We start from the raw sequence: 9271 nt of genomic DNA, 5'->3' as shown, positions 1-9271 counted from the left end.
TCTGCAGTCATGGGGTGTGCTCTGAAATTGGATGTCATTTTTTAATGTGTTCAAACTATAATGGTGTGCTAAGTTTCTTTTAAAATAATATTCATATCATATCGTTTTCCTAAGAAAATCACTCCTAGCTTTTTATCCAGTTTCTTTCCTCAACACTTTGCTTTCTTTACTGGGAGACAATGTCCCAAGGACCTGATATCTAAATTTTGGAATGGCAAAATTACATTCACTGAGCACTTTTATTAGTTACACCTGTGCAATCTAATGCAATCCAACAACAGCTCTGCCATAAATTCCACTTTTACAAAGCTAATACATTTTCAGTTTGTGTTAACATTGTCGGAAAAGTTATAATTCTACTTTATGTTTATTATTGAGGTCATAGAGGGTGGTGGTGGTGTACTGGAGGACATTATATTGAAAAGTGTTCCTAATATTTTGCCCCCCTCATGTATGGGGTGGACCATTCTGACAATGTCAACAATGTTTCAATCACTGGCCAGAGAATTATTGAGTTAGATTATTTTTATAATAACAAGGTAACATTTGCTAAAAACACAAAGATACACTGCACATCCAGGGGTGCTACAAGAAATAACTGACACAATATCTATGTTTCCGGCCCCTGACAAGCTCTCAGCTCTCTGAGTCATGCAGAATCCTAATCTCTTGTAAATACAGATGCTAAGAAAACGCTATTCCAAATCCACGTTTTGGTAAGAATGATGACATCACCATCACCACACACTCTCTTACCTCATGCATTATTTTCTACTCTAACATTTTGCCTATTTGTATCCAAACACCTTACAGTGCCTGGAGTGAATCTTTCAGCATAGATGTCCTGGAGTTAGAAACCTCATTTAACAGCAGCTCACATTGTGTTATGCAGGAACACACACCGCACTCTACTGTGCCTCTCTGTTGTATTGCCTACAGCATGAAAGCAGCTAATATTCATTACAACGACTCAGGAGGATTCAACTGGTTGCATCTTATCAGCATCTATTGTAAATACAGACTCTCTGTGATAAGGGCTCATCTGTTATGCAGGTCTCAGGAGGATATAACATGAATTAATTCATTAACTTCAATTCTTGGAACTTGTATGGTCTCAAGGGATACAGTGAACATTAAAACCAAGCAACAATAATCACAGCAGGGACTCACAAAGCTGTGTCCCTTTTAAGTCCATTATGAACTCAAGAACATTACCTGCATTTTCTGGAAAGAGGACCCAGTGTCTTGTAAGAAGATACAGCAGCGCATTTACTTTCTTCATAGATTCAGATCTTTTGTAGACAGATTATTTTTCAGTTTTTTTAAATCACTTACTCAGTATGAGTGTCATGCTGTACTGCAGTATGGCCTGGTTCAGCAGCGTATCTGTGAAACTTAAAACTAAATAATTGAATCTGAATCTGTTTGGAGATTATTGTCCAACTTGTGGCATACTCCTTATAAGTAGCTCACAACAAGAGCAGCTCAGACTTGTTAACAGTATCTCTTCTGACTCCTTGTATGTTTTAAACAGAGAATACCAACTTCTGCCCCCTAACAGGCAATTTAGAGTCCCTCAATTTAAATGCAACAAGCTGAAGAATTCTTTTATATATAAGTCTATCCTGTTGCTTAACCAAGTGGGGGTGCTGCTAATTGAAATCTGAATCCAGATGATATGATGTGTCAAGAATGATTGTTATGACTGTTGTGAATGTTATGTTTGATGTGTGATGTACGTCAATGAAGAATGTCGTATAACTGTGTGTTCAATCTGTGTCCATCTCTTAAACAGAACTGCCTAAGGATGCAAAATGAATTTCAGTGTAAGCTGACACAGTAATATTGTATCATATAATCTCTCAGGGTGGAGTTTGTTCAGTGCTAAACGTCATGGGTTAATCACACTTAACAAATGAATTGATTTCTCCAGGAAATCATACTGTTAGCGCAGAGTGGCACAATGTGAACACAGTACCAAGATGTGTCTGGTTTGTAACAGTTAGTTGATACAATTAAAATATAAATGAATAATGACAAAATATTTTGGTGAAGCTGTTTACATGATCACATCAATCTGATGTTATTCCAGTCATAATTTTGCTGTATCTCACGTCATAAATGGTCCCATCATATTGTAAAACATGACACAACAGTGTTTGCACTGAATGCATTTCAAGAATAAAACATGAAACACCACTTTTGATTAGAAATTAAGTTGGGAAAGAGATGCACAGGTTGAATGAGGCCCAGTTATCAGTCATTTCCCAAATAAACAGGCAGAATAAAGAGTTATTACGACCATACTGATGTGTATAGAGGTTTGTGATTTATTGAAGGTAAACACAGTGGACAACTGTGGTTAACATTGGTTGACACACTGCTTTTTCAAATGGCATTGTGCACCTTTGTATATTGCTCTCCCATCCTCTCATCTTCTTTCTCTCATACTCTCTGAAAATACTTGGAAAGTGTCAGCATTTGTATGAGTATTTCAACTAAAAACTTAGTCTCCTCCTCTCCCCATGTGCTTTCTGTGGTTGTAACAATCGCTTGCCAGAACTTCCTGTAAGCGGTCTGAAAGTCCAAACCATCCAAAAAATGTTTTCATACTAGAAATGAAGTGAACCATGGTTGACTTTGATCCAGACTGAAACCACCTATTTTTGTCAGACCAAGTTTCAGCTGTTTGGTCCAGACTGTGGTGCAGGGAAGGTTTCACACATATAATTTTGGTTCGGCTAAGACTGAGAAGTCCAAAAGTCCGGATCAAATGAGGTAGGTGTGGAAGGGCCCTCAGACTCAGAATGTCCCATCAACATGGTTCTTGTATTCCTGAAGCCCTGACGATCTCCTCTATCCATTTATATATGGATATCTGTGTTGTATTGAATACTTACAAAAAAGTACCAACTTCCAATTTACTTCACCTAGTCAACTAGAGCATGCAGTACTACTCACATGCAAACTGATGACATTCCTGAACAGCCTAACTTGTCCTGAAAACAAGAATATATGCCTGGGTGACAGATATATTGACTATGCCAGAAGGAAATTAAAAATACCACCCAGAGTTCAAAGGATTCATGGAATGAATGAAGTTTTCATATATCCTCACACAGCTGTGGACAACAGATACTGTAAGAATCAGAGTAGTTTAAATGCAGACTGTTTTACCAACATTCCTGCTTTAACCAGATTAAATGTTATATTTTTATGCCAATTTAATGCTTTGCATTTTAAGCATTAGTCTGTTAATGCTGCATGTGTTGAAAGTATTAGCTTTTGTTGACACATATCAAATCAGCAACAATTAAACATCAAAACCCAGTTTCCACCAAAATACCAACAACTGGCTTTGCATTGCCTCACTTGAAAGAACCTCCCATCTGTTTGTGTCTCTCCTCTAACCTGTGCACCAATGCTCTGCAGCATAATACCACACAGACGGGCAAAGAGAGTTTCAAGGTCTGGAAAATACCAAACTATTGGCACGCCACCTGCGCTGGTTGTTGCGCTGCCACCAAAATGGGCCCACAGAGATTTTTAAGGAGAGATCTGAGAGACACTGAGTGGCCTCCCTCTACCGTTCAGAACAGCAACACTTTCTTTTCTTAAGTCAACATCTCATACAAATGTGTTTCAAGTTACTGAAAGCCTTATATTTTCCCAAGTTAATCCTGCCTCTATTGGTCCAAGTGCTTGTGCTTTTGAGACTGTTTCTGCTGTTGTCACCACTGCCGGACCAAAGAATGAATAAATAATTCAATGTCAGAAGCTTTTAAGACCCAAAGACTTTACTTAACCTCTTTGAGCTAAAATGTGTGCAGTGTGCATATATCAGCTGCAGTGTTAGCAAATCCAAGGCGTGGCAGCAAACTGAAAATGCTCTTTCTAGGCTTGAGATAAGAGTTGTGCACAAGAACACAGAGAATCCTGGGATCTCAGAGATACAGTATGTGTAGAAAAAACACAACCTCTGCACTGCAGCACCGCACGGCGGCTAATGGCCATTTAAAAAGGGTGAGAAAGATTTTTCGGAGCCATGAGGTGTCTATAGCCCCACACATGCACTGCAACCCATTTTCTGGACATTACCCAGAGAAGCTGTATGTATGAACGCAAATGTCCAAATCAGTCGAGTGGGCAACAACTGCTCACTGCTGTAAATGCAACAAAGTCCAGCAGTGAGGGAGACGGTAAGAGCAATTAATCAAACAACTGTTGAACAAATAGAGCATAAACTTAAATACGATGTCTTTAACTTCCAGCAGTCTATTCCACTCTCATCCACAGCCACTATTTTACACATGTGATTGGCACTGGATAAATGAAGCAAGCCAGCTAACCTGCATTGTTTCGACTAGACCTGAATGCTCTGCTGTGAAGCTAGCACTTATGGGATAGAGGACTTCCTGTGATTTCTCGTAAAATAAAAGCTGCTTTATTTCCGATGAAAAGCTTTAAAATGCTGAATTACAACCGCAGTGTACTTTTTGCATCATGTCCTGCCTCCTGCACCCCTCACCCAAACCAAACCAGTATTAGGTGAGGATGCATCTGTCATGGACAATCTCCTGCTGTGTGCTACATGCATGATAGGGCATCTTCAGAAAATGTCCAGACCTGATTCTTCGGACATTGTCCGGAGTTCATGTGTGAAAGTGGCTTATGTCTGTTCTGTAGAGGCCATTAAAGTTAGTGCACAGATAGTTGTTTTAATATCATTTCACTGCAAGAGAATTGGATGTAGCGGCATCACAGGTCCCAGAATGATCATCTGAGGTCGGTGAGCCTTAGCAGCTGCACTTAGCCTGCCTCCCTGCAGGCTGCAGCTTTCAGCAACTTCTACAGCAAGTCTTTTCCAGAACAGGAATGCTGTGATAACTGATAGCTCCCTTGTTTAAGACAATTTCCCCACTTTGCCAAAACAACGTTAATGACCAGGATCCCCCCCTGAAACCTGGTTCTGAACCAGTTCTAAGAAAGCAGGGTATTTTTAAGGTTGGTTCTTTTAATGGTACTTTTTTACATTTTGGTGTAATTTGTTATCACGCTGCAGCTGCTCCTTTCTGTCCTCTCCTCTGCTCTCTGTGTCAAGGGTCAGTTCCTCCACACACATATGCACGCACAAAAAAGAAAAACAGAAAAGGTTTTAAAGGTTTATTCTGCCTACATACTACTTTCTGTCTAACTACTTATAGTTTTAAAGGTTTATTCCACCCTAATACCACTTTCTGTCCGAGTACTTATAGTTAAAAGGTTTATTCCATCCAAATACTACTTTCTGTCCTGCAATTCAACTTGGTTGCTAAGAGTTGCATGTTGTATGATTTCTGTAATTAGAAACAACACATTAAACAGATTCAACAAGCATAACACAAAATCCTCCCTCATCTTGACTGTCTTCATCCCCTGTTAATGTTGCTGTACTCAGGCATTCCACCTCCTCAGTGCTCTGAACTTCCCTGAACAGTTCACAATGTGCCTGATCAAGTGCCATTTCGCTATATATTTGTGCAAGTATGATCTCTTTGTCCTTAAACAAGGACAGTGCCAAGAATTCTTTGTTGTGTCGTACAACACCATGACTTTTCCCAATTGAGTGTAGTATGAAACTGTGGGATAATAAATGGAGATGTATTTCTTTGACTGAGGGGTTCCAATTTTGGAGTACACAGACAGAGGTGCATGGTTGCCTTTGGCAAGGTTTTGCCAATTGATGCAGTCCCTCTTTTTATCCTTCTTCATGAAGTACCGGAGAGGAGGCATAGGATGTACAGTATGTTATTGTTTGGGGAGTATGCATTGATATGCTTTCAATCCACTCCTCCATGCCAATTCCATGTTCACCTCTCTCAGTGGATTCACAGAAATATGTAGATATTCCCCCCATACTTTAGTTTGAACATGCAGAGGAGTGCTGGTACCATGACAACATTTGTGGACGGCACAGACTCCATTCTCGGGATCTATACATTTACTCTAAAGGTGAGAACTTGTTATGCCCTAATGTTCGCCCGTGTGTTTCCTTTCTATGTGCCTTTTTAAGTTTTTTTGTTCATGAGAACCTAGCATATGGGACATTTTTTCTGTAGGACTGACTTCACACAGACATCTGTTCACTTGGGGTGGTTGGCACAATGCAGGTTGTTGGAGCTGGGATGGTGGTGATTGTTGGAGCTGGGATGGTGGGGGGTATGGCAGGGTGCTTCTCCTTGTACAAAGACAGGTGTTTAATGAAGTCTGGTTTACGTGACAGCATTGACTGGCAGTGGATGCAGTGGTAATGCCATTGTGGTTGACAATCTAACCCACATCTGTGAATGGTACACCCTAAAACATAAGAAGAAGTAGAATTGTAGTAATATTATTTTATGATCATATTATTAAAAAGTGTAAATTATGAATACCCAAAATCTGAATCAAGGATCTGGTCACCACTTACAAATCAGAGAGGGACTTATTTTGAGTCATTGCTCAAATAGAATTGATCATAACATTTAGGGTGCTTTTAAAGCATAGACACATTGTAACTCCATTTGAATTTCCCAAGAGAATGTTTACTTTACCTTTATGGGGAACTGCATGGTTGAAATCGCTCTCTAAATAGGTTCTGACCTTGCTCAACTTTGTTGGGTTGAACAAAGTTGAGCATGTGATGCATCTTTTCAATTTGGGCAAGGATCTCCCTTCTTGGATTGCTAATGCATGTTGAAAAAGAGAACCTGATTGGTCAGATTGGACATTTTGAGATCATTTCACAGACATAAATTAGGCTTAAGGCTAGACATTTTGAATGGGGAGTAGGAATTGGGATCCAGCGACACAGGGGTAAGCAGATGATGATTCTGGGATGCAAGAAATGCAGGTTAGTACACAAAACATGAAGAAACTGAATCACTAAGAATATAAGGAAAGTTGGCTACTTGAAGTGTAACTACCACTGTGGTTGAAACAACAATCTGGCAAAGAAGCAATGAGGCAAAGAGGCAATGATGAGAGGCAGATGAGAAGACTGGGAGAGGTGATGAGCTGATTGCAGACAAGTGTGCAGGATAAGCAGAGCCACATCCATGCCAACACACACACAAACAAAGCATAGGGTACATCTCAAATCTCTTATTTGATCTTTCCTTGTTCCTCGCTTAACACAGAAGTTATTCTGGTCTGCCATCATGAAGGCCGTCTCAAAGGTCTTATTTCTGCTCTGAGGAGTAAAGACTGCAGTTTCATACTGGAGTGAAGACAGATAATAGAGTAAATTCAAGTGTATCACTCCCAAGTTTTATGTTTTGTTTTCTGATGCACCATCTAGTTGAAAGTCTGTTTAAATTGTTGGTCTGATCAACAAAAGAACCATAAACAATTTTCATTTATTGGAAATATTCTTCTTGTCATTATCTGTTATTTCCCCCATTAACTTTTATTATGGATAAAATTAGTAAGTAAGGGAGAGTCTGTCAGCAAGAAACACATTTTAGACACATTTATATTTTACATAATTTATCGTCATTTCCATTCAGTCACATGTGAGGCTGAAAATTGATGAGTGTCGGGTTTGATATGAGTTAAATAATTTCCTTTTCCCCCAGAAACATTTAGCCCAATAAATAATTTCCAATGTTCAAAAGACACAAAAATTATATTCTGGGTTATTAATAAATGAATTCACTATCAGGATATCAATAAATAATTTATAAATAATATAAATGCATTCTGCCAGTAGAAATGGTTCATGTGCCTCTGAGCAGGACACAGTATATAGAACGCAGGTTTTTATTCATGTGCAGGTGTTTGTCAAACAGGTAACAGGCACAGTGCATGAGTGCAAACACAAAGTCCATCAGAAGTTACTGCAGCTGTTAAAGCTGATGGACACCAAACCAGCTGTGATCAGCTGCCACTGTCATCAGAAACACTTCACATGACACTTCAGAGGAAAGGACGTCTCTTTTCTCTAAAAACATATTTCACAGTTAATTCTCTCCTCGCATGGTTTCCTCGGTGGGAGGGACTAAGACGCAAGGAAAAGATGCAAGTGAGGGAAACGTGGATGCAATTAAGAGACTTGAGATGTACCCATAGACAGAGAGAGACAGACATGGGGGCATTGTGAACACAGGAGAAGAAGAAACACAAGGAAACACTAGGGAATCTTCCGTGGATACAGCTGTTGCTGTCCAATTCAAGACACCAGAATTGTTTTAATGTTCAACAAAAATAACTTGATTCACATTCAGTAGTCAGAGTCTGATTGTTGTCCGTCTTGTCCATGTGTTCTAGAAATTAGGTCCTTAGTTATCCAATTTGAAACTGGAGTCCTAGACATGCTGTCCTGACACTGCAGCCTCCTCTATTGCAGGAACACGCTACTCTTGGTACCTCCAGGCAGGTGTTCTCTCTAATCTTCACTTAGTATTTTGATGTCAGGAATATTATTTATGTTATTGACATTTTAAATTAGTTTCCAGTGAAATATTATTGATTTTTAGTTATATTTATAATATAAATCAATTCTAATCCTGTTCTGAATTTATTTGTTTTAAAAATCAATTCTTTAGAAATGAAAAAGAACTGATAAAAGTATTGATAAAGAACCGAACCAATAAGGAGAATCAATAAGAGAAGTAGTATCAATAAAATCCTATATGATACAAATCTCTAGCAAGCAATTACAGCAGTCATTTCCTATTGTGGCATATGTGAGAGGAGGGGTTTACTACACAGATCTGAGTTTATTTGCTTCTCTTGTGTAGCTACTGTTGGATGTGTTAGGTAGTGAAACAGCAATGGCACAGATCCATAACAGCTTTTCGGGCTCAGCTGCAGCGGCTGTGCTCTCCATTATCCTGTCCATTATCATACAGGTTTTCACTGCTGCTGAGGTCAATAACCGTCCAGGCCAAATAACTGGGTGTTACTACATTGCTTTACGAGTGGCTGGGAGCATTTGGCTGTGAAAAGCCCTGGTGTTAGCAAAAGTCAGAGGGCTGCACCACAAGTCAAATTAAGATCCGTTTATGAGATGGGGCTTTTCATGCATAGCCTTGATTCATGTGCTCTGGCATTAATCATCAACGTGTGCCCTCTGGTAGTTTGTAGAAATGTTTCTAAGCCATTTTCTCAAATGATGTATGAGAGGTTGGACACCTAAACCTAAAATATGGCCAGACAGTGCTACATATAAAAACCTATACTCAATCAATCAGTCTTATTCATATTATTTCTGAGCAGATATATGGATGTTTATTTGCAATGCTCACACCTA

Source organism: Thunnus albacares, chromosome 16 (assembly GCF_914725855.1).
Source record: "Thunnus albacares chromosome 16, fThuAlb1.1, whole genome shotgun sequence".
NCBI classification, from domain to species: Eukaryota; Metazoa; Chordata; class Actinopteri; order Scombriformes; family Scombridae; genus Thunnus; species Thunnus albacares.
Note: the sequence above shows the minus strand (reverse complement) of the source record.